The 20,479-nt window shown below is 38.7% G+C and overlaps 1 protein-coding gene across 5 annotated transcripts in view; it reads left to right on the forward strand.

Annotated features, from left to right (window-relative positions):
- The window catches only part of HDAC9 (histone deacetylase 9), a 599,202-nt gene that overhangs the window by 324,573 nt on the left and 254,150 nt on the right, over positions 1-20,479 (forward strand). The window lies entirely within an intron of this gene.

Consider the following 20,479-nt stretch of genomic DNA (forward strand, 5'->3'; position numbering starts at 1 on the left):
TATTCTTGCCTGGGAAATCCCATGGACAGAGGAGCCTAGCTAGCTACAGTCCATGGGGTTGCAAAAGTGTCAGACATGACTCAGCTACTAAACAACAACAATAGTCCATTGTATATATGTACTGTACTTTTTAAAATACATTCCTTTGTTGATGGACATGTAACTTGCTTCCATGTCTGGGATATTGTAAATAGTGCTGCAGTGAACATTAGGATGCATGTATCTTTAAGAATAATGGTTGTACCAATTTACATTCCCACCAGTGGTACACTTGGTTCCCTTTTTTCCGCTCCTCTCCAGCATTTATTGTTTGTAGATCTTTTTGATGATAGCCATCTTGTTGATTTGCATTTCTCTAATAATTAACAATGTTGAGCATCTTTCCATGTGCTTTTTGGCCATCAGTATGTCTTTGGAGAAGTGTCTATTTAGGTGTTCTGCCCATTTTTTGATTGTTTTTTTTTTTTTTTAATATTGAGTTGCATGAGCTATTTTGGAAATTAATCCCTGTTGCTTTTGCTTTGTTTGCTCTTATTTTGTGCCATTTTAGGGCTGTTTGTTTTGTTTATGGTATCCTTTGCTGTGCAAAAGCTTTTAAATTTAATTAGGTACCATTTGTTTAATTTTGTTTTTATTTTCATTTCTTTAGGAGGTGTATCAAAAAAGATGTGTTGTAGTTTATGTCAGAAAGTATTCTGCCTCTGTTTTCTTCTAAGACTTTTGTAGTATCCAGCCTTACATTTAGGTCTTGAATCCACTTTGAGTTTATTTTTGTGTTTGGTGTTAGCTGCTGCTGCTGCTAAGTCATATCAGACGTGTCCGACTCTGTGCAACCCCATAGACGGCAGGCCACCAGGCTCCCCCGTCCCTGGGGTTTCTCCAGGCAAGAACACTGGAGTGGGTTGCCATTTCCTTCTCCAGTGCATGAAAGTGAAAAGTGAAAGTGAAGTTGCTCAGTCCTGTCCGACTCCTGGCAACCCTATGGACCGCAGCCTACCAGGCTCCTCCGTCCATGGGATTTTCCAGGCAAGAGTACTGGAGTGGGGTGCCATTGCCTTCTCTGGTTTGGTGTTAGGGGGTGTTCTAATTTCATTCTTTTACATGTAGCTGTCCAGTTTTTCCAGCACCACTTATTGAAGAGACTGTCTTTTCTCCATTGTATGTTCTTGCCTTTGTCAAAGACTAGATGACCATAGGTGCCTGGGTTTATCTCTGGACTTTGTGTCCTGTTCTGCTGATATTTATTTCTTTTTTCCTGTCAGTACTTAACTGCTTTGCTACTGTAGCTTTGTGGTCTAGTCAGAAATCAGGGAGCCTGATTCCTCCAGCTCCATTTTTCTTTCTCAGGATTGCTTTGGCTATTTGTGGTCTTTTGTGCAAATTTTTTCTATATTTAAAAAAATCGAATTCTGTGAAAAATAGCATTGATAATTTAATAGATATTGCACTGAATCTGTAGGTTGCTTTGGGTTGTATAGTCATTTTCACAATGTTGATTATTCCAGTGTAAGAACATGGTCTAATCTCTCCATCTGTGTCATCTTGTTTCTTTCCAAATACTCATCTTGTGAGTATAGGTCTTTCACCTCCTTTGTTAGGTTTATTCCTAGATATTTTATTCTTTTTGATGCAGTGGTAAATGGGATTGTTTCTGTTGACTGCTTTTAAATAACATAAACCAGAAATATATTCTTTGATTTATTTGGTAAGTTGTGCTTAAGCCTGTTTCTCAGTATAAAAGTTATTCTGGACTTCAGAATTGGCCAGATGATTTGTAGGGCTCAGTGCCATGTGAAAATACAAATACCCCTGTCTAGAAATTATTAAGAATCTCAAGATTGTGAAAATACCTAAGTAATCCAAATGTCGGACCCTGAGCACTGCAGGTCCCTGTGTGAAGCTGATTTGCTAGACATTTATATTGCTGGAGAAAAGGTAATACAAGAAGGTTTAACTTAGTGTTATAGCAGATTTCAGTTTTCAATAGTTACACTGAGTATGCAGATACATTATATTCCTGGAGAAAACGACATAAACTTCACAAAGCCCTTTGCATTGTGGGACATTTTGTTTGTGAACCTCCTGAGGTCTTTTTGTCTTCAGTAATTAATGAAGCCTTTTGATCCAGGATATTTATACCATATTTCAAAGACAAATTTGTTCAAATCCAACAGTGTATGAGGAAAAATGTCAATATTTTTGTGGGTCATTAAAACATATCCTATAACTTATAGTCTATTTAAAGTTAACCCTTACCAGTAACAAGCCATAATCCTATAGAAAGTGAAAAGTGAAAGTCGTTCATTTGTGTCTGACTCTTTGTGACTCCATGGACTGTATAGTCCATGGAATTCTCCAGGCCAGAGTATTGGAGTGGGTTGCGGTTCCCTTCTCCAAGAGATCTTCCCAACCCAGGGATCAAACCCAGGTCTCCTGCATTGCAGGCGGATTCTTTAATGTTTGAGCCACCGGGAAAGCCCTCCTCCTATAGAACTGAGTGCTAAATCAAGATAGAACAAAATAATTCTAGATCAGGTTTCCAAGGACTTAGGAATTTAAGTCTGTTAAGTTTCTTAGGTAATTGAAGGAAAAAAAACACAACTAGTCCTGTGTATATATTAGGCAATTATTTTTCTATAACTAAATTTTACCCAGGGAAATCCCCTATCTTTTTAGCTAATTCTATCATTTCAGTGATGTTCGATAAAGCAAGGATAATCTTGCTGTTCCTTCATCTGTGACCCTGCCTTATAGAAGTAAGAATGGCAGCTACAGCCAATGTCCATTTGGACATTACAGTTTACTGGCATACAACTGGGGTTTATAACAACTTTATAAAACAGTCATTATTATTAATACCATTTTGCAGATAAGAACCTGAAGGCTCAAAGAAGTAGTTTCTCCTTTGATAAATAGAATAATAAAGATAAATTTATTATTTAAAACTTAATATATAAAGAAGTTATTTTCCTGAAGTCACCTGTAAAAAGGCTTGCGGTATGAGGTTAACATGCAGCTTAGATCCTTCCAAAAGCTTTCATCTTCAGCAGACCAGCCGTGGTCCCCGGAGCCCAGAAGCACAGCTGTGCGGCTAGTGTAGTGTGGTCCCCTTTGTGGTAGCTCACCATGAGCTTCACACTTTGACTTCTAGCACAGGACAGTCACCATCCCACAGTAATCCTTGCTCATTTTTCTCAACCCTCCTGTGGAGCCAGGAGCTTGCAAAACCATTCTAGAAAGCAGAGAATTAGCTGACTTTTTGAATGGGTCTCATTGGCTTTTGTTGTTGTTGTTGTTGCTTTTCTTTTTTTTTTAAATTTACATTTATTTATTTTAATTGGGGGCTAATTAATTTACAATATTGTATTGGTTTTGCCACACGCCAACATGAATCTGCCACGGGTTTACACGTGTTCCCCATCCTGAACCCCCCTCCCACCTCCCTCCCTGTATCATCCTTCTAGGTCATCCCTGTGCACCAGCCCCAAGCATCCTGTATCCTGCATTGAACCTGGACTGGTGATTCATTTCTTATATGATATTATACATGTTTCAATGCCATTCTCCCAAATCATCCCACCCTCTCCCTCTCCCACAGAGTCCAAAAGACTATACATCTGTGTCTCTTTTGCTGTCTCGCATACAGGGTTATCGTTACCTTCTTTCTAAATTCCGTATATATGCATTGCTGCTGCTAAGTCGCTTCAGTCGTGTCCGATTCTGTGCGACCCCATAGACAGCAGCCCACCAGGCTCCCCGTCCCTGGGATTCTCCAGGCAAGAACACTGGAGTGAGTTGCCATTTCCTTCTCCAATGTATGAAAATGAAAAGTGAAAGTGAAGTCACTCAGTCATGTCTGACTGTTAGTGACCCCATGGACTGCAGCCCACCGGGCTCCTCCGTCCATGGGATTTTCCAGGCAAGAATACTGGAGTGGGGTGCCATTGCCTTCTCCGATATATGCATTAATATACTGTATTGGTGTTTTTATTTCTGGCTTACTTCACTCTGTATAATCGGCTCCAGTTTCATCCACCTCATTAGAACTGATTCAAATGTATTATTTTTAATGGCTGAGTAATACTCCATTGTGTATATGTACCACAGCTTTCTTATCCATTCGTCTGCTGATGGACATCTAGATTTCTTCCATGTCCTGGCTATTATAAACCGTGCTGTGATAAACATTGGGATACACGTGTCTCTTTCAGTCCTGGTTTCCTCAGTGTGTATGCCCAGCAGTGGGATTGCTGGGTCTTAAGGCACTTCTATTTTCAGTTTTTTAAAGAATCTCCACACTGTTCTCCATAGTGGCTATACTAGTTTGCATTCCCACCAACAGTGTAAGGGGGTTCCCATTTCTCCACACCCTCTCCAGCATTTATTGTTGGTAGACTTTTGGATTGCAGCCATTCTGACTGGCGTGAAATGGTACCTCATTGTGGTTTTGATTTGCATTTCTCCGATAATGAGTGATGTTGAGCATCTTTTCATGTGTTTGTTAGCCATCTGTATGTCTTCTTTGGAGAAATGTCTATTTAGTTCTTTGGCCCATTTTTTGATTGGCTTTTGCACTTATTTTCTGACATCCCAAGTGGCTGTTTGAGGAGAATGGCTGATTATCTGCAAACGAGGCAGAGAGTGAAAAAAAGCTAATGACTGCTCTGTGGATTTGGTGATCAGGAGGAAAGCAAAGCTGTTAGAGAGTGGTGGTCATCAAACCCCCACTCATTTACAAGTACGTTTAATTCATGACCCAGAGTTGAAATGAGGATAGCTCTCTAGGACCCACATCCCAAGCTTGTCCTCTGCTGTGCCTGCAGCTCACTGTCCCTTGAACACAAAGTACATCTACTCAGCTATGCTAAACCCATGCCATCGACACTTCTTATTCTTTAGCAAGAACTGCTCAAGAACAACTCTTAAGGTGCCCAAGGAATGAACAGAGACTGCTGCTTTGGCACAGTGGGTGTCATAGATTAGCACTGATGTAATCAGTATAGTGGCAGTGAGGGTTGTAGAGAAACCTAGCTTGGACAAGCAGAAGCAGGAAGAGTAAGATTCGATTAGTGTGACTCCATCATTGCTGGAAAGGGCTTGAGAGAAGCACCTCTTTTTATAAAGTTGGCCTATAGGTCTTCTGGTGGTGTTTATGTAGGTCTAGGTAAGTGTGCATACGTGTATGTGTTGTGTATATCTACACTTGTTGATGCTAGAGAACTAGCTTGATTCAGTGTTTTTGTTTCTTTTAGGAACCTTATTGTCTTCTTAGAACATCTTAGACTCTTGAGATCTTTGGTTTTGGTATAAGTCCTAAGAGAAACTGGGTCCTATGGATTTGTATTAATTTTTACCTCCAGGACAGTCCAAGACATCTTAAGTGTACAAAAGATATCCAGTATGAACTTGGAGTGGGCCAGCTTGGCAGCAACATGGGGGCACCCTAGCAGGCTTTGAAAGCACTGAAATGGCTTTTGTCTTAAGGCACCCTTCTGGTTCATATTATCTAAGATGAACCCACTGGTTTAAATTCTAAAACACTTGATACTCCCCAATTGTTACGATAAACTGCAGTTACCTAAAATATATACCTTCCTACTAGATGGGTTTTATTTGTACCTACTGAATGCTGATGGATTAATTGGCTTTTGAGTGGTCTACCTGGGGCATTATGAAGTTAAAAAAATCTCTACTACTTATTTGATTTTCCCATAAAATGGCATGTGATTATTTGCTTGGGTAGCTCAATGCATGAGTGGTATCTAAGGCGCTTTAAAGCATACTCTCCAGAATGGTGTTTTGAACAACGATCTCAAGGTCTCAGAATTCCTTTATGTTTGGTTCTCATTTTGTTTCGTTACTACAGCATGACTCACTTCTGATTACTGTGTGATTGCACTACAGGAAAATGCACCAGTTGAAAAGAGCATTTTACCAAACCCCAGGCCTTGGTCATCATACAGTGAAACAGATAATTAAGGGACTCTGGAAACAAAAGCCAGTGCTGGACCACTTTAGTTCTCACTCCTCAGGGTATATCACTAAAAATAGTGATCATTTTCCTGGCCATCTGACCTGCTGCTGTGTGAAGAAATCTTGAAGTCATTTCTCAGCCTTATTTTTCCCTCTTCACTTGATAGGCCACAAAAAAAAAAAAAAAAAAACCCACAAAAGCAAGGACGAGCAGGCTTTTATGATAATGTCGTCATCAGCTCCCAGCTTCAAACACTTCTGCGGCTTTTGAGTTGTCATTTATAACTTGGAACTGAATCGACCCTAAATTCCCCTGATACACTTAGAGAAATTGATAACAGACTCGGCACTTCTTTTATGGCTCGGAGGAGGCAACTCCAATCACATCACTATTGGCAGGCAATATTATTTTTTGACATGGTTGTAAAAGTATAAAGGGGCTTATGGCATTTGTTTAGATGAGGAATGGGCTCTCAAGCTGTGCTGGGGTTTACAGGACTAGATTAGTGAGAAGCAAAGGGAATATGATGTTTGCAAACAGGATATGATTTTATATATAAGTTTGGGTTTCATACTCTGCTCCCTGGGGAAAGCCCTGCAGACAGCAGAGAATTCCACTTTTATCCTACAGCAGACCAGCTCCTAGTGCCAAAAGCCAGAAAAATAAACGTGGTCAGTGGGCAGTGTCAGACCCTTGATGGGAGGAGGAGGAGCCAGGGAAGAGGCAGAACAATTCCCCTGGAGGAATGAGGAATTGCAGAGCACAGGGCCTGCCTAACTGGTCAAAGATGTGCCCGAGGGTTCTGGGAGGTTTCATCCAAGCACCTTCTCCAGCGCAGCTGAGTTAGTCCTCGAATGCAACGCTGGCTTTTTATTACAAACTTTTTCCATCCATATTCTATTTGATTACACCTAGATCTGACACCCTGTGAGGTTTATGGATGTCAATATTTTTGTGATTTGGGGAGGAAGAAATAGGGAGAAGGATTAGGTGATGGTGTGGAGGTAATTTTAGGCTCATTTCAGTTGCTCAGAGGTTTTCAGCAGACGTTTTAGTTATATACTAACTATGTTCCCTGTACAGGAGGCAAGTTTGGATGAATTGTGTAAGATTTTCTTTCACTCTCTCAGATTAAAAATGTAAGTGATCCCCTCTGATATATAAAATTTGCATGTATGAAAATAATATATATGTGCACATATTTTAAGAAGAAAATTCTTTTATTTTTACCACATTCATAACTTCATATTATTTCCCCATTTATTATACCTCATTGGTTCTCCACATTTATCCACCTAATGACAATAAAAAAATTCCAGTGGCACATCTTTCAAAGACAGCTATGACTTTCTCTGTTGTATTATAATATTAAAGGATGATTTACTTTATGAGCAAATATGTGGATGTATAGTTAAATTCAGTGTAGTAGAAAGACATGTTGATTCTTCTCCTGCTGTTTACAGTTGTCTTCTTTGAAACAAACCAAGAAGAGGAAAACAGTATTTTAAAAGGCACGAAGTGTGCCATCATAAGAGAAGTGAAGGGCAGGAAAAATAAGATAAGGCTAGTAATCAGTGATTAGACAAGGAGCAGGAATGCAGACTAAGAAAAGACTGCTTTTCCCATTGCTCTTAGCCTTTCCATTGGACTGGTTTGGATAAATGTGTTGTGGGAACACAGAGGAGGGAACTTCCAGAACTGAAAAGAAAGAAGAGGGGTGTGGGGGTCACTCGAGCAGTTGTAGGACAAACATTCAAGAGCATTGAGGAATGAACATGTTTTGGGTGAGTCTGTGTGTCTGTTGGGGTGGGTTATGAGTGTGGAGCGTGGAGAGGCATCCAGGCATTACACCTGTTGAGGCTCTCCTAACACATCATATTTTTGACAAATGCACTAAGTAGTTGTTGATTAGTAAGGAATTTTTTTCTTCAGGGGAAAAAAAAAAAAACTAATGCTGATGCCAAAATTTGGATATTCCTGGAATTTTGATAATGATGCAGGAGCCCCCTTCCTCTTAAACTTGCACATCGTATGTTATTCCCACCTAGGTGTCCCCAGCATGTACAGTGCCTTTTGTTACATTTGCAGGAAGAGACAAGAATAGCATCTGTTTCTCACATGCAATAATCAGGATAACGTTGATTTCCCTCATATTAATGGTCAGGTCTACCCTGGCTTGCAATCAGTGTTTCATTTCCTCCTCTGCTGCTCTCAAAGATGCATCACAGTCCTCTTCCCTCCAGCACGACGAGAGGATCCACCCTGATCCGAAATCTCTCTTTCCCCATCTCTCTTTCTAATTGTATTTGGATTTTCATTAGTTTTAAACTTGATGCAAATGATACTAGCAGGAACACCCCAAGGCACCTGGGAAAAGTAAAACAGATAAGAGGCCTTCATGAAATTGTTTTGAGAATTTTGTTTCATGTTGTGGATTCCACAAAAAGATCATGTTGCCCTAGACTTGGAAAATATAGTCCAAGATATTATGCAAGCCAAGGAATTCTTTGTAAATAATGAAGAAAGTTTGCAGTATTGCATAGATCATGCTAATTATGTATACCCAAGGACAGTTGCAAGGAAGTAGACAACAACCCCTTCCCCGCCAGATAGATTACTCTCTGTTGACTGCAAACTGTAAAATTCTATAGAATCTTTAATTGCCTGATGTCCATTGCAGGGAAGAGGAAAATTGGAAATGAAAACCTTAACTTCCTCCTTAATTCACTTAACTGTAACATTCCCTCTGTGATTAAATTCTTTTGATTGCTTTGACATTATGGAATGCATTTTGAAATTTCATTTTCATTTTCTTTTTTAAAGTAAAAATGACTGTAACAAAACTATTAAAGTTCTTCTGTTGTCAAAATGAGATAGTTAAAAAATGCTGTCATCAAAGCTTTACACATATGTTTTTTACCCTTGAAACTACAACACCTGTGGGGGGTGTGTGTGTGTGTGTGTGTGTGTGTGTATATATATGTGTGTGTGTGTGTGTGTGTGTGTGTGTGCAACTGTGTCAACCAAAGTTGTATCAGTAGTGGGGAAGAAGAAAACACACTCATTTCTGGAATTTCTTTTCCTTTCATTTTCTCTGTTCATTTTCTTGCCTGTGGTTCTTGATTATCAACATTCACACAAGAAAAATTGCTCCTTAGGTTCTGTAGTTGCTGAAGGTAAATGAATTTGATGAACTTCAAGCTTCAACCTAACAGAAAATCTATGATTCTAAGAAACAAAAATTCAGAAATTAAAAAATTCAGAAATTCAAACTCACTGTAGTGTCACTGATTGTCAAGAAAACATAAACCCTTAGATCCAGCAAAAACTTAGTTGACAAAGGAAATAAGACTACCTAGAAAAAAGCACCTTTGGGACGGTTTCTATGTTGTACAGCCTGAAATGCAGATAGATCCAGGCCCACCTCAACCTTTCTTTTTGACGTGAAAAAACTCATATTTCCCCTTTGCCATATTTTTCACCCTGGTCAGTTCCAGATCAAGATATGCATCCAGTAACAAACCAATATCCAATACACAGTATCGACATGTCATTATTGAATTTGCCTTTGTGAAGTATTTTGCCAGAAAGTTTAGTAAAAGTGTTAAGATTCTCAAATAATACATAGTTTTTCTTTCAGAATTCAAAACTAAAATAAATTATCTTACTGAATGCTTAAGCCATAGTAGGCAGTTCACCGCAGAGTCCTTAGGACTTAATCATTCTGACCCCCCAAGTAGAATCCATAGCTCCTAACTCCTAGGCCAGCAGCATCATTATCACTGTGTCATGGTTTATTTTAAAATATAAAATAATAAGTAAAATAAAGGACTTAAAATACAAAGTGACGACTCACCTTAGCAATGAAGCAAACATTGCATCACCATTTTTATCAATGCTAATAAGGCTATTGAAAGACTAATACGTTTGTGAATGATACGCATACAAAATCATTTGGTTTATGTATAATGCTGTCCCTCTGTATGACAGTCTGTAGGTCCATCCACATTTCTACAAATGACCCACTTCACTCCCTGTTATGACTGAGTGATATCCCTCTGTGCATACGCACCGCATCTTCTTCATCCAGCCCTCTGTTGATGGATATTTAGGTTGTCTCTGTGTCCTGGTAACTGTAAATAGTGCTGCAGGGAACCTTGGGGTGCATGTGTCGTTTTGAATTACGTTTTTTTCTGAGTGTATGTCTAGTAGTGGGATCGCTGGGTCACACGGTAGTTCTGTTTCTAGCTTTTTAAGGCACCTCCATACTATTGTCAATAGTATCTCTCACAATTTACATTCCCACTGCCAGTGTCAGAGGGTTCCCTTTTCTCCACACCCTCTCCAGTATTTATTCTTTGTGGATTCTGGGCTAATGACCACCCTTACCAGTATGAGGTGATATCTCATTGTAGTTTTGATTCCCATTTCTTTAGTAATTAGTGACATTAAGCATCCTTTCATCTGTATGTCTCCTTGGAGAAATGTCTTTTTAGATCTTCTGCTCATTGTTTTAATGAGTTGTTTTGTTTTCTTGATGTTGAGCTGTATGATCTATTTGTATATTTTAGAGATTATTCCTTTGTCAGTTGCTTCATTTGAAAGTATTTTCTCCCATCCTGACAGTTGTCTTTTCATTTTGCATGTGATTTCCTTTGCTGTGCAAAAACTTTTAAGTTTAATTAGGGTTAGTTAAATAATATGATTTCTATGGTCTCTAATTAATATTTACTGTGGATACATTGTTATCTTTTATAACAATCTGTAAACACTTCTCAAAGTGATTCTATACCATTCTGAAGTGTGATCCTTCAGCCGCAGGAGACTTAATACTGTGTACCTGCAGCATTTTTGTATTCTATAGAGAAGGAAACCGAAGCCCAGAGAGAGGGGGTAACCTTTTCAGGTCACACTGTTAGTAGGTGGTAAAGTACAAATCTCCTGATTCCAAGCTCTTAACCACAGTTCTGTGTGCACACACCTCACCGTAATTCCAAACTCCTGTGATTGTCAGCACTCCTTTCCCAAATGAGAATATCCCTAACCATAAGAAAAGCAAAATTGTTTCTTTTGCCAAGAACATTCTATTTCTTATCGAAGTTCCTATAAAGTATTAAACCCATGAACTCAAACGTCATTAATTTGGGGTAAAAAGTTATGTAGCTGTATACAGCATTTCAACCCTAACTAGAACACTGAAGAATCTCTGCAGTTGGGGCAGACCACTGTGGAGCAGGTTAGAGAGAATCTCATTTTACATACTGGTCTGAGTCAGGGTTTGTTTTCTGAAGTTGCTTACATTCATTGTTAGGTGAAAAATAAGGCCAGCTGATTATTTAATACCCTTTACACAGTATGTACATCAGATTAAATGAAAGGCAGTAGGAAAATACGGAAATGATGTTATTCAACTCTCTCAGTCTTGGTAGGACTGACCAGCAGGTTGCTGAAATTGCGCAGAGCAACAATGGGAACTCTCACATTCCTTCACTGACCACATAACCCACAGGAATCCATATATTATTTATCACATCCTTTAGTCCACCAGTATCTTAACTGAAGATCCTGAGTCTCAAGAGGTAGCACTTTGCCGCAACAAACATGTTACCCTGCTTATTATGGGCATGTAAATAGCAAAGAGAGATTTTTTTCTGACAATAAAGAGTGACTAAAAATCGCACCTCTAAGGTCATTAGAGCTGTCAGAAAGCAGTTGTTATATTGGGAGGGGGTTTGTAGCAGAGCATTAATGTACACAGCCTGCCCCGGGATCTCCTTCAGCTGCTGCATTGATAGTTCATGCCTTCTTTCCATATGGAATATTGGTCACAGTATTCATTCATCATATCCATGGTTTCCCTTGGAATCTGAAGGTCTTCCCCATGGCTGTTCTATTTCTTTTTCATCTCACCATGACTAAAGAAGCTAAGGTGTGGGCATTATAATCTATAAGGGATCCCAAGGGAATGGGCTGTCATTCATGTGTTCCTCTCAGTGTTGAACAAAAGATATAAAGCATGTGGGGTCAACCACCCATTGTTATCATGAATCCATCTCAGCTCCATTTCAAAGGTCTCAAGGTTTCAGCAGAACATGTAACAAGAAATTAATATGTACATTTGAAGAGCTGGCATGTTGTATCACACAGGAGAAGGGAAAACACCTGTTACTACAGGCTGCAGAGCCAAATGAGGAAGAATCCAATAAAGAATGTGGTTGTTCTTTAACCCAGAAATATGTCCCTTGTCATGATGCTATAGGAGGAAAAAAGCAGTGGTCACCCAAATTTATCATGGACATTTAAGAGGTTCTGAAATGTTGCTATCTAAGTGACTGTAGAACTATCCCTGAGAGGGTTTATGATTTTAAGGAATGTGTCCTTATGCCCAGTCCTAGAGTCAGAGAAACCAACAATAGAAGTCTCTGCTAATAATTACTTCATTCATGTGAGTCTCGGTTTGTTCATCTGTAAAATAGGAATAACGAAGCCTCTCTCATCGTGTTATTGAGAGGATGAAATATAATAGTGAAGATTATCAGTGACAGCTGTGACTAGAGGGTGGCCACTTCCCCGCTTTGACGGCGAATTATTTGACAGCCCTAATTAGTTCTGGTTTTGCAGGGAATAAATAGGCTGTTGGCTGTGTCAAGGATGTGATATAAATGCTTCTTCAAAGCTCTGAAACCCTGAGGTCTCATAGGATGAACCTACCCAACTGATGGTCTACCATTAGATTCCTGGCTCTGTAGGGAGACTAGTAAGGGAGGGGAGGCCATTGTTTGTTTGTTTGTTTTTAATTTATTTTAATTGGAGGTGAATTACTTTATAATATTGTGATCGTTTGTGCCATACATTGACATGAATCCATTGTTTTTTAGGAGCCCCTGTGACAAAGCACATAGGCAGATAACCTTGGTGTAGAAATTGGAATTTTTGAATTCAAATCTCCACACTGTCCCAACTTGAAAGTGTTTCTCTGACTCTGAGATATAGATTCTGGTTCAGCAGAACTGAACGTAGCCTGAGATTCTGCATTTTTCACGAACACGCATGTGATGTCAATACTGCTGACCCATGGACCACAGTTTAAGTGATAAGATCCATGGCTGGATGAATCATTTTATTTTTCTGTGCTTCAGTTTCTTTACTTTTTTTAAGTAGAGGCAGTTAATGAAGTTTGCTTTATCTTTTTCCTTGGGGACAAATATGGCATAGTTGGCGATTGGCTTCGAGAAGCAGTGTGTCTCCTTGGGGCTTCCCAGGTGGCTCAGTGGTAATTAATCTGCATCCCAGTGCAGAAGGCACAAGAGATTCAGGTTTAGTCCCTGTTTGGGGAAGATCCCCTGGAGGAGGAAATGGCAACGCACTCCAGTATTCTTTCCAGGGAAATCCCATGGACAGAGGAGCCTGACGGGTTATGTTCCGTGGGGTCTCAAAGAATGGGACACAACTTAGCGACCAAATAGCAACAAGCCCTGTATTAATGGCACTTAATACTAGCTTTTCTGGTGTATCGTTAAGAGAGCTACAGGAGAAACAATAAAGACAATCTTTTGGAGTTTATGTCTGTATCAGTCCACTGGGGAATAAACTGAGTTATGTTGTAAAATGTTTAACAAGGTGCCCAACCCTTATCTGGTGCCTCTACTGCCCCATGTGTCTTTCTTTAGATGCTGACCAAAGATACTTTTGCTTTCTTTGAAGAATAAATTTTATTTTACTATGTCTTACACCGAATCTACTAAGAAATTAGGTTTTTCTCTCTCTGAATCTTTCCTTCTCCCACCCCTGCTATCAGTATTCCCAGAAACAAAATATCTACTGGAATTTTCAGTTCTAGTTGTAAGTGTGGAGGCTTAATGATAGAAAAATGTGAAATTTTTCAAATCTCTCTTTTTTTTCCTTCAATTTAAAAAAAATTTTTTTTATTTTTACTTTACAATACTGTATTGGTTTTGCCATACATTGACATGAATCCACCACAGGTGTACATGAGTTCCCAAACATGAACCCCCCTCCCACCTCCCATCCCATATCATCTCTCTGGATCATCCCTGTGCACCAGCCCCAAGCATCCTGTGTCCTGCATCAAACATAGACTGGCGATTCGTTTCTTACAGGATAGTATACATGTTTCAATGCCATTCTCCCAAATCATCCCACCCTCTCTCTCAGAGTTCAAAAGTCCACTCTACACATCTGTGTCTCTTTTGCTGTCTCACTTACAGGGTCATCATTACCATCTTTCTAAATTCCGTATATATGTGTTAGTATACTGTATTGGTGTGTTTCTTTCTGGCTTACTTCACTCTGTATAATCGGCTCCAGTTTCATCCACCTCATTAGGACTGATTCAAATGTATTCTTTTTAATGGCTGAGTAATACTCCATTGTGTATATGTACCACAGCTTTCTTATCCATTCGTCTGCTGATGGACATCTAGGTTGTTTCCATGTCCTGGCTATTATAAACAGTGCTGCGATGAACATTGGGGTACATGTGTCTCTTTCAATTCTGGTTTCCTCAGTGTGTATGCCCAGCATTGGGATTGCTGGGTCATAAGGCAGTTCTGTTTGCAATTTTTTAAGGAATCTCCACACTGTTCTCCTAGTGGCTGTACTAGTTTGCATTCCCACCAACAGTGCAAGAGGGTTCCCTTTTCTCCATACCCTCTCCAGCAGTTATTGCTTGCAGACTTTTGGATTGCAGCCATTCTGACCGGCGTGAAATGGTACCTCATTGTGGTTTTGATTTGCATTTCTCTGATAATGAGTAATGTTGAGCATCTTTTCATGTGTTTGTTAGCTATCCTTATGTCTTCTTTGGAGAAATGTCTATTTAGTTCTTTGGCCCATTTTTTGATTGGGTCATTTATTTTTCTGGAATTGAGCTGCATAAGTTGCTTGCATATTTTCAAGATTAGTTGTTTGTCAGTTGCTTCATTTGCTATTATTTTCTCCCATTCAGAAGGCTGTCTTTTCACCTTGCTTATATTTTCCTTTGTTGTGCAGAAGCTTTTAATTTTAATTAGATACCATTTGTTTATTTTTGCTTTTATTTCCAGAATTCTGGGAGGTGGATCAGAGAGGATCCTGCTGTGATTTATGTCGGAGAGTGTTTTGCCTATGTTCTACTCTAGGAGTCTTATAGTTTCTGGTCTTATGTTTAGATCTTTAATCCATTTTGAGTTTATTTTTATGTGCGGTGTTAGAAAGTGATCTAGTTTCATTCTTTTACAAGTGGTTGACCAGTTTTCCCAGCACCACCTGTTAAAGAGATTGTCTTTACTCCATTGTATATTCTTGCCTCCTTTGTCAAAGATAAGGTGTCCGTAGGTGTGTGGATTTATCTCTGGGCTTTCTATTTTGTTGCATTGATCTATATTTCTGTCTTTGTGCCAGTACCATACTGTCTTGATGACTGTGGCTTTGTAGTAGAGCCTGAAGTCAGGCAAACTGATTCCTCCAGTTCCATTCTTCTTTCTCAAGATTGCTTTGGCTATTCAAGGTTTTTTGTATTTCCATACAAATCTTGAAATTATTTGTTCTACTTCTGTGAAAAATACTGCTGGTAGCTTGATAGGGATTGCATTGAATCTGTAGATTGCTTTGGGTAGTATACTCATTTTCATTTTCACTATATTGATTCTTCCAATCCATGAACATGGTATATTTTTCCATCTATTAGTGTCCTCTTTGATTTTTTTCATCAGTGTTTTATAGTTTTCTATATATAGGTCTTTAGTTTCTTTCGGTAGATATATTCCTAAGTATTTTATTCCTTTTGTTGCAATGATGAATGGAATTGTTTCCTTAATTTCTTTTTCTACTTTCTCATTATTAGTGTATAGGAATGCAAGGGATTTCTGTGCGTTGATTTTATATCCTGCAACTTTACTATATTCATTGATTAGCTCTAGTAATTTTAGAGGATCATGTCATCTGCAAACAGTGAGAGTTTTACTTCTTCTTTTCCAATTTGGATTCCTTTTATTTCTTTTTCTGCTCTGATTGCTGTGGCCAAAACTTCCAGAACTATGTTGAATAGTAGCGGTGAAAGTGGACACCCTTGTCTTGTTCCTGACTTTAGGGGAAAGGCTTTCAATTTTTCACCATTGAGGATAATGTTTGTTGTGGGTTTGTCATATATAGCTTTTATTATGTTGAGGTATGTTCCTTCTATTCCTGCTTTCTGGAGAGTTTTTATCATAAATGGATGTTGAATTTTGTCAAAGGCCTTTTCTGCATCTATTGAGATAATCATATGGCTTTTATTTTTCAATTTGTTAATGTGGTGAATTACATTGACTGATTTACGGATATTGAAGAATCCTTACATCCCTGGGATAAAGCCCACTTGGTCATGGTGTATGATCTTTTTAATGTGTTGTTGGATTCTGATTGCTAGAATTTTGTTACGGATTTTTGCATCTATGTTCATCAGTGATATCGGCCTGTAGTTTTCTTTTTTTGTGGCATCTTTGTCAGGTTTTGGTATTAGGGTGATGGTGGCCTCATAGAATGAGTTTGGAAGTTTACCTTCCTCTGCAATTTTCTGGAAGAGTTTGAGTAGGATAGGCGTTAGCTCTTCTCGACATTTTTGGTAGAATTCAGCTGTGAAGCCGTCTGGATCTGGGCTTTTGTTTGCTGGAAGATTTCTGATTACAGTTTCAATTTCCATGCTTGTGATGGGTCTGTTAAGATTTTCTATTTCTTCCTGGTTCAGTTTTGGAAAGTGGTACTTTTCTAAGAATTTGTCCATTTCTTCCACGTTGTCCATTTTATTGGCATATAATTTCTGACAGTAGTCTCTTATGATCCTTTGTATTTCTGTGTTGTCTGTTGTGATCTCTCCATTTTTATTTCTAATTTTATTGATTTGATTTTTGTCCCTTTGTTTCTTGATGAGTCTGACTAATGGTTTGTCAATTTTATTTATCCTTTCAAAGAACCAGCTTTTGGCTTTGTTGATTTTGCTATGGTCTCTTTTGTTTCTTTTGCATTTATTTCTGCCCTAATTTTTAAGATTTCTTTCCTTCTACTAGCTCTGGGTTTCTCCATTTCTTCCTCTTCTAGTTGCTTTAGGTGTAGAGTTAGGTTATTTATTTGACTTTTTTCTTGTTTCTTGAGGTATGCCTGTATTGCTATGAATTTCCTCTTAGCACTGCTTTTATAGTGTCCCACAGGTTTTGGGTTGTTGTGTCTTCATTTTCATTAGTTTCTATGCATATTTTGATTTCTTTTTTGATTTCTTCTGTGATTTGTTGGTTATTCAGAAGCGTGTTGTTCAGCCTCCATATGTTGGAATTTTTAATAGTTTTCCTCCTGTAACTGAGATCTAATCTTAATGCATTATGGTCAGGAAAGATGCTTGGAATGATTTTGGTTTTTTTGAATTTATCAAGGTTAGATTTATGGCCCAGGATGTGATCTATCCTGGAGAAGGTTCCGTGAGCACTTGAGAAAAAGGTGAAATTCATTGTTTTGGAGTGAAATGTCCTATAGATATTAATTAGGTCTAACTGGTTTATTGTATCATTTAAAGTTTGCATTTCTTTGTTAATTTTCTGTTTAGTTGATCTGTCCATAGGTGTGAGTGGGGTATTAAATTCTCCCACTATTATTGTGTTATTGTTAATTACCCCTTTCATACTTGTTAGCATTTGTCTTACATATTGCGGTGCTCCTATGTTGGCTGCATATATATTTATAATTGTTATATCTTCTTCTTGGATTGATCCTTTCATCATTATGCAGTGTCCTTCTTTGTCTCTTTTCACAGCCTTTGTTTTAAAGTCTATTTTATCGGATATGAGTATAGCTACTCCTGCTTTTTTTGGTCTCTATTTGCATGATATATCTTTTTCCAGCCCTTCACTTTCAGTCTGTCTGTGTCCCTTGTTTTGAGGTGGGTCCCTTGTAGGCAGCATATACAGGGGTCTTGTTTTTGTATCCATTCAGCCAGTCTTTGTCTTTTGGTTGGGGCATTCAACCCATTTACGTTTAAGGTAATTATTGATAAGTATGATCCTGTTGCCATTTACTTTATTGTTTTGAGTTCGGGTTTATACACCCTTTTTGTGTTTCCTGTCTAGAGAATATCCTTTAGCATTTGTTGGAGAGCTGGTTTGGTGGTGCTGAATTCTCTCAGCTTTTGCTTGTCTGTAAAGCTTTTGATTTCTCCTTCATATTTGAATGAGATCCTTGCTGGGTACAGTAATCTGGGCTGTAGGTTATTTTCTTTCATCACTTTAAGTATGTCCTGCCATTCCGTCCTGGCCTGAAGAGTTTCTATTGAAAGATCAGCTATTATCCTTATGGGAATCCCCTTGTGTGTTATTTGTTGTTTTTCCCTTGCTGCTTTTAATATTTGTTCTTTGTGTTTGATCTTTGCTAATTTGATTAATATGTGTCTTGGGGTGTTTCGCCTTGGGTTTATCCTATTTGGAACTCTCTGGGTTTCTTGGACTTGGGTGATTATTTCCTTCCCCATTTTAGGGAGGTTTTCAACTATTATCTCCTCAAGGATTTTCTCATGGTCTTTCTTTTTGTCTTCTTCTGGGACTCCTATAATTCGAATGTTGGAGCGTTTCATATTGTCCTGGAGGTCTCTGAGATTGTCCTCATTTCTTTTAATTCGTTTTTCTTTTTTCCTCTCTGATTCATTTATCTCTGCCATTCTATCTTCTATTTCACTAACCTATCTTCTTCCTCCGTTATTCTACTATTTGTTGCCTCTAGAGTGTTTCTGATCTCATTTATTGTGTTATTCCTTATATATTGACTCTTTTTTATTTCTTCTAGGTCCTTGTTAAACCTTTCTTGCATCTTCTCAATCCTTGTCTGCAGGCTATTTATCTGTGATTCCATTTTTATTTCAAGACTTTGGATCATTTTCACTATCAATATTCGGAATTCTTTCTCAGGTAGATTATCTATCTCTTCCTCTTTTGTTTGGTTTGGTGTCATTTCTCCTATTCCTTTACCTGCTGAGTATTCCTCTGTCTCTTCATCTTGGTTATTTTGCTGCATTTGGGGTGGCGTTTCTATATTCTGGGAATTTGTGGAGTTCTCTTTATTATGGAGCTTCCTCACTGTGGGTGGGGTTGTATCAGTGGCTTGTCAAGGTTTCTTGGTTAGGGAGGCTTGTGTTGGAGTTCTGGTGGGTGGAGCTGGATTTCTTCTCTCTGGAGTGCAATGGAGTGACCAGTAATGGGTTATGAGACATCAATGGTTTGGTGTAACTTTGAGCTGCCTGTATATTGAATCTCAGGGGTGTGTTCCTGTGTTGCTGGAGAATTTGTGTGGTATGTCTTGCTCTGGAACTTGTTGGCCCGTGGGTGGTGCTTGGTTTCAGTGTAGGTATGGAGGCATTTGATGAGCTCCTATTGATTAATGTTCCCTGGATTCAGGAGTTCTCTGATGTTCTCAGGATTTGGACTTAAGCCTCCTGCTTCTGGTTTTCAGTTTTATTTTTACAGTTGCCTCAAGACTTCTCCATCTATACAGCACCGATGATAAAACATCTAGGTTAAAGTTTCTCCACATTGAGGGACACCCAGAGAGGTTCACTGAGTTACACGGAGAAGAGAAGAGGGAGGGGGTAGTTAGAGGTAACTGGAATGAGATGAGGTGGGATCAAAAGAGGAGAGAGCAAGCTAGCCAGTAATCACTTCCTTATGTGCTCTCCACAGTCTGGACCGCTCAGAGGTATTCATGGAATTATACAGGGAAGAGGAGAGGGAGGAAGTAGACAGAGGTGGCCAGGAGGATAAAAGAGGGAAATGAAAAGGAGAGAGACAGATCCAGCCAGTAACCAGTTCCTTAGGTGTTCTCCACCATCTGGAACACACAGAGATTCCCAGAGTTGGATAGAGAAGAGAAGGGGGAGGGAAGAGACAGAGGCCACCTGGTGGAGAAAAAGGAGAGTCTAAAGGAGGAGAGAGTGGTCAAGCCAGTAATCTCGCTCTCAGGTAAAATTAGGTAGTGAAGTTTGGGTTTTTAAATGTACAAAATTGACAACAAAAAACAAAAAGCAAAGATTAAAAATCTAGAGTAGAGGTTGGATTTTCAAAAATACAATATTAATGAAAAGAAGAATTAAAAAAAAAGAAAAAACAAAGCCACAAGAATTATTAAAATACAACAACAACCACACATAGACTATATATGGCATTTGCTTTAAAAAATAGGGTCTTTTTTTTTTGAAAAGTAATAGTAGGTTATAGAAATAAAAATTAAAGGAGAAATAGAGGACTTAACAATTTTAAAAAGTTAGGAAAAAAAAAAAAGAAGAAAAAACCACCACACAACAACATCAACAAAAAACAAACAAAAAAAGAAAAAGAATGATCGTAAAAATAGTAAAGATATATTTGGCCCTTTCTCCAGTGTTGTGGGCAGTGTGGGGTCACTTCCAAGGCAGTTCCCTCTGTTTAACTTCTTCTGTTTGCTGGTCTCTTCAGTGTCTGATTTCCATCCTGACACAGGGGGAGTGGTGGTGGA

The sequence above is a fragment of the Oryx dammah genome, unplaced genomic scaffold (assembly GCF_014754425.2).
Source record: "Oryx dammah isolate SB20612 unplaced genomic scaffold, SCBI_Odam_1.1 HiC_scaffold_18, whole genome shotgun sequence".
Taxonomy (NCBI): domain Eukaryota; kingdom Metazoa; phylum Chordata; class Mammalia; order Artiodactyla; family Bovidae; genus Oryx; species Oryx dammah.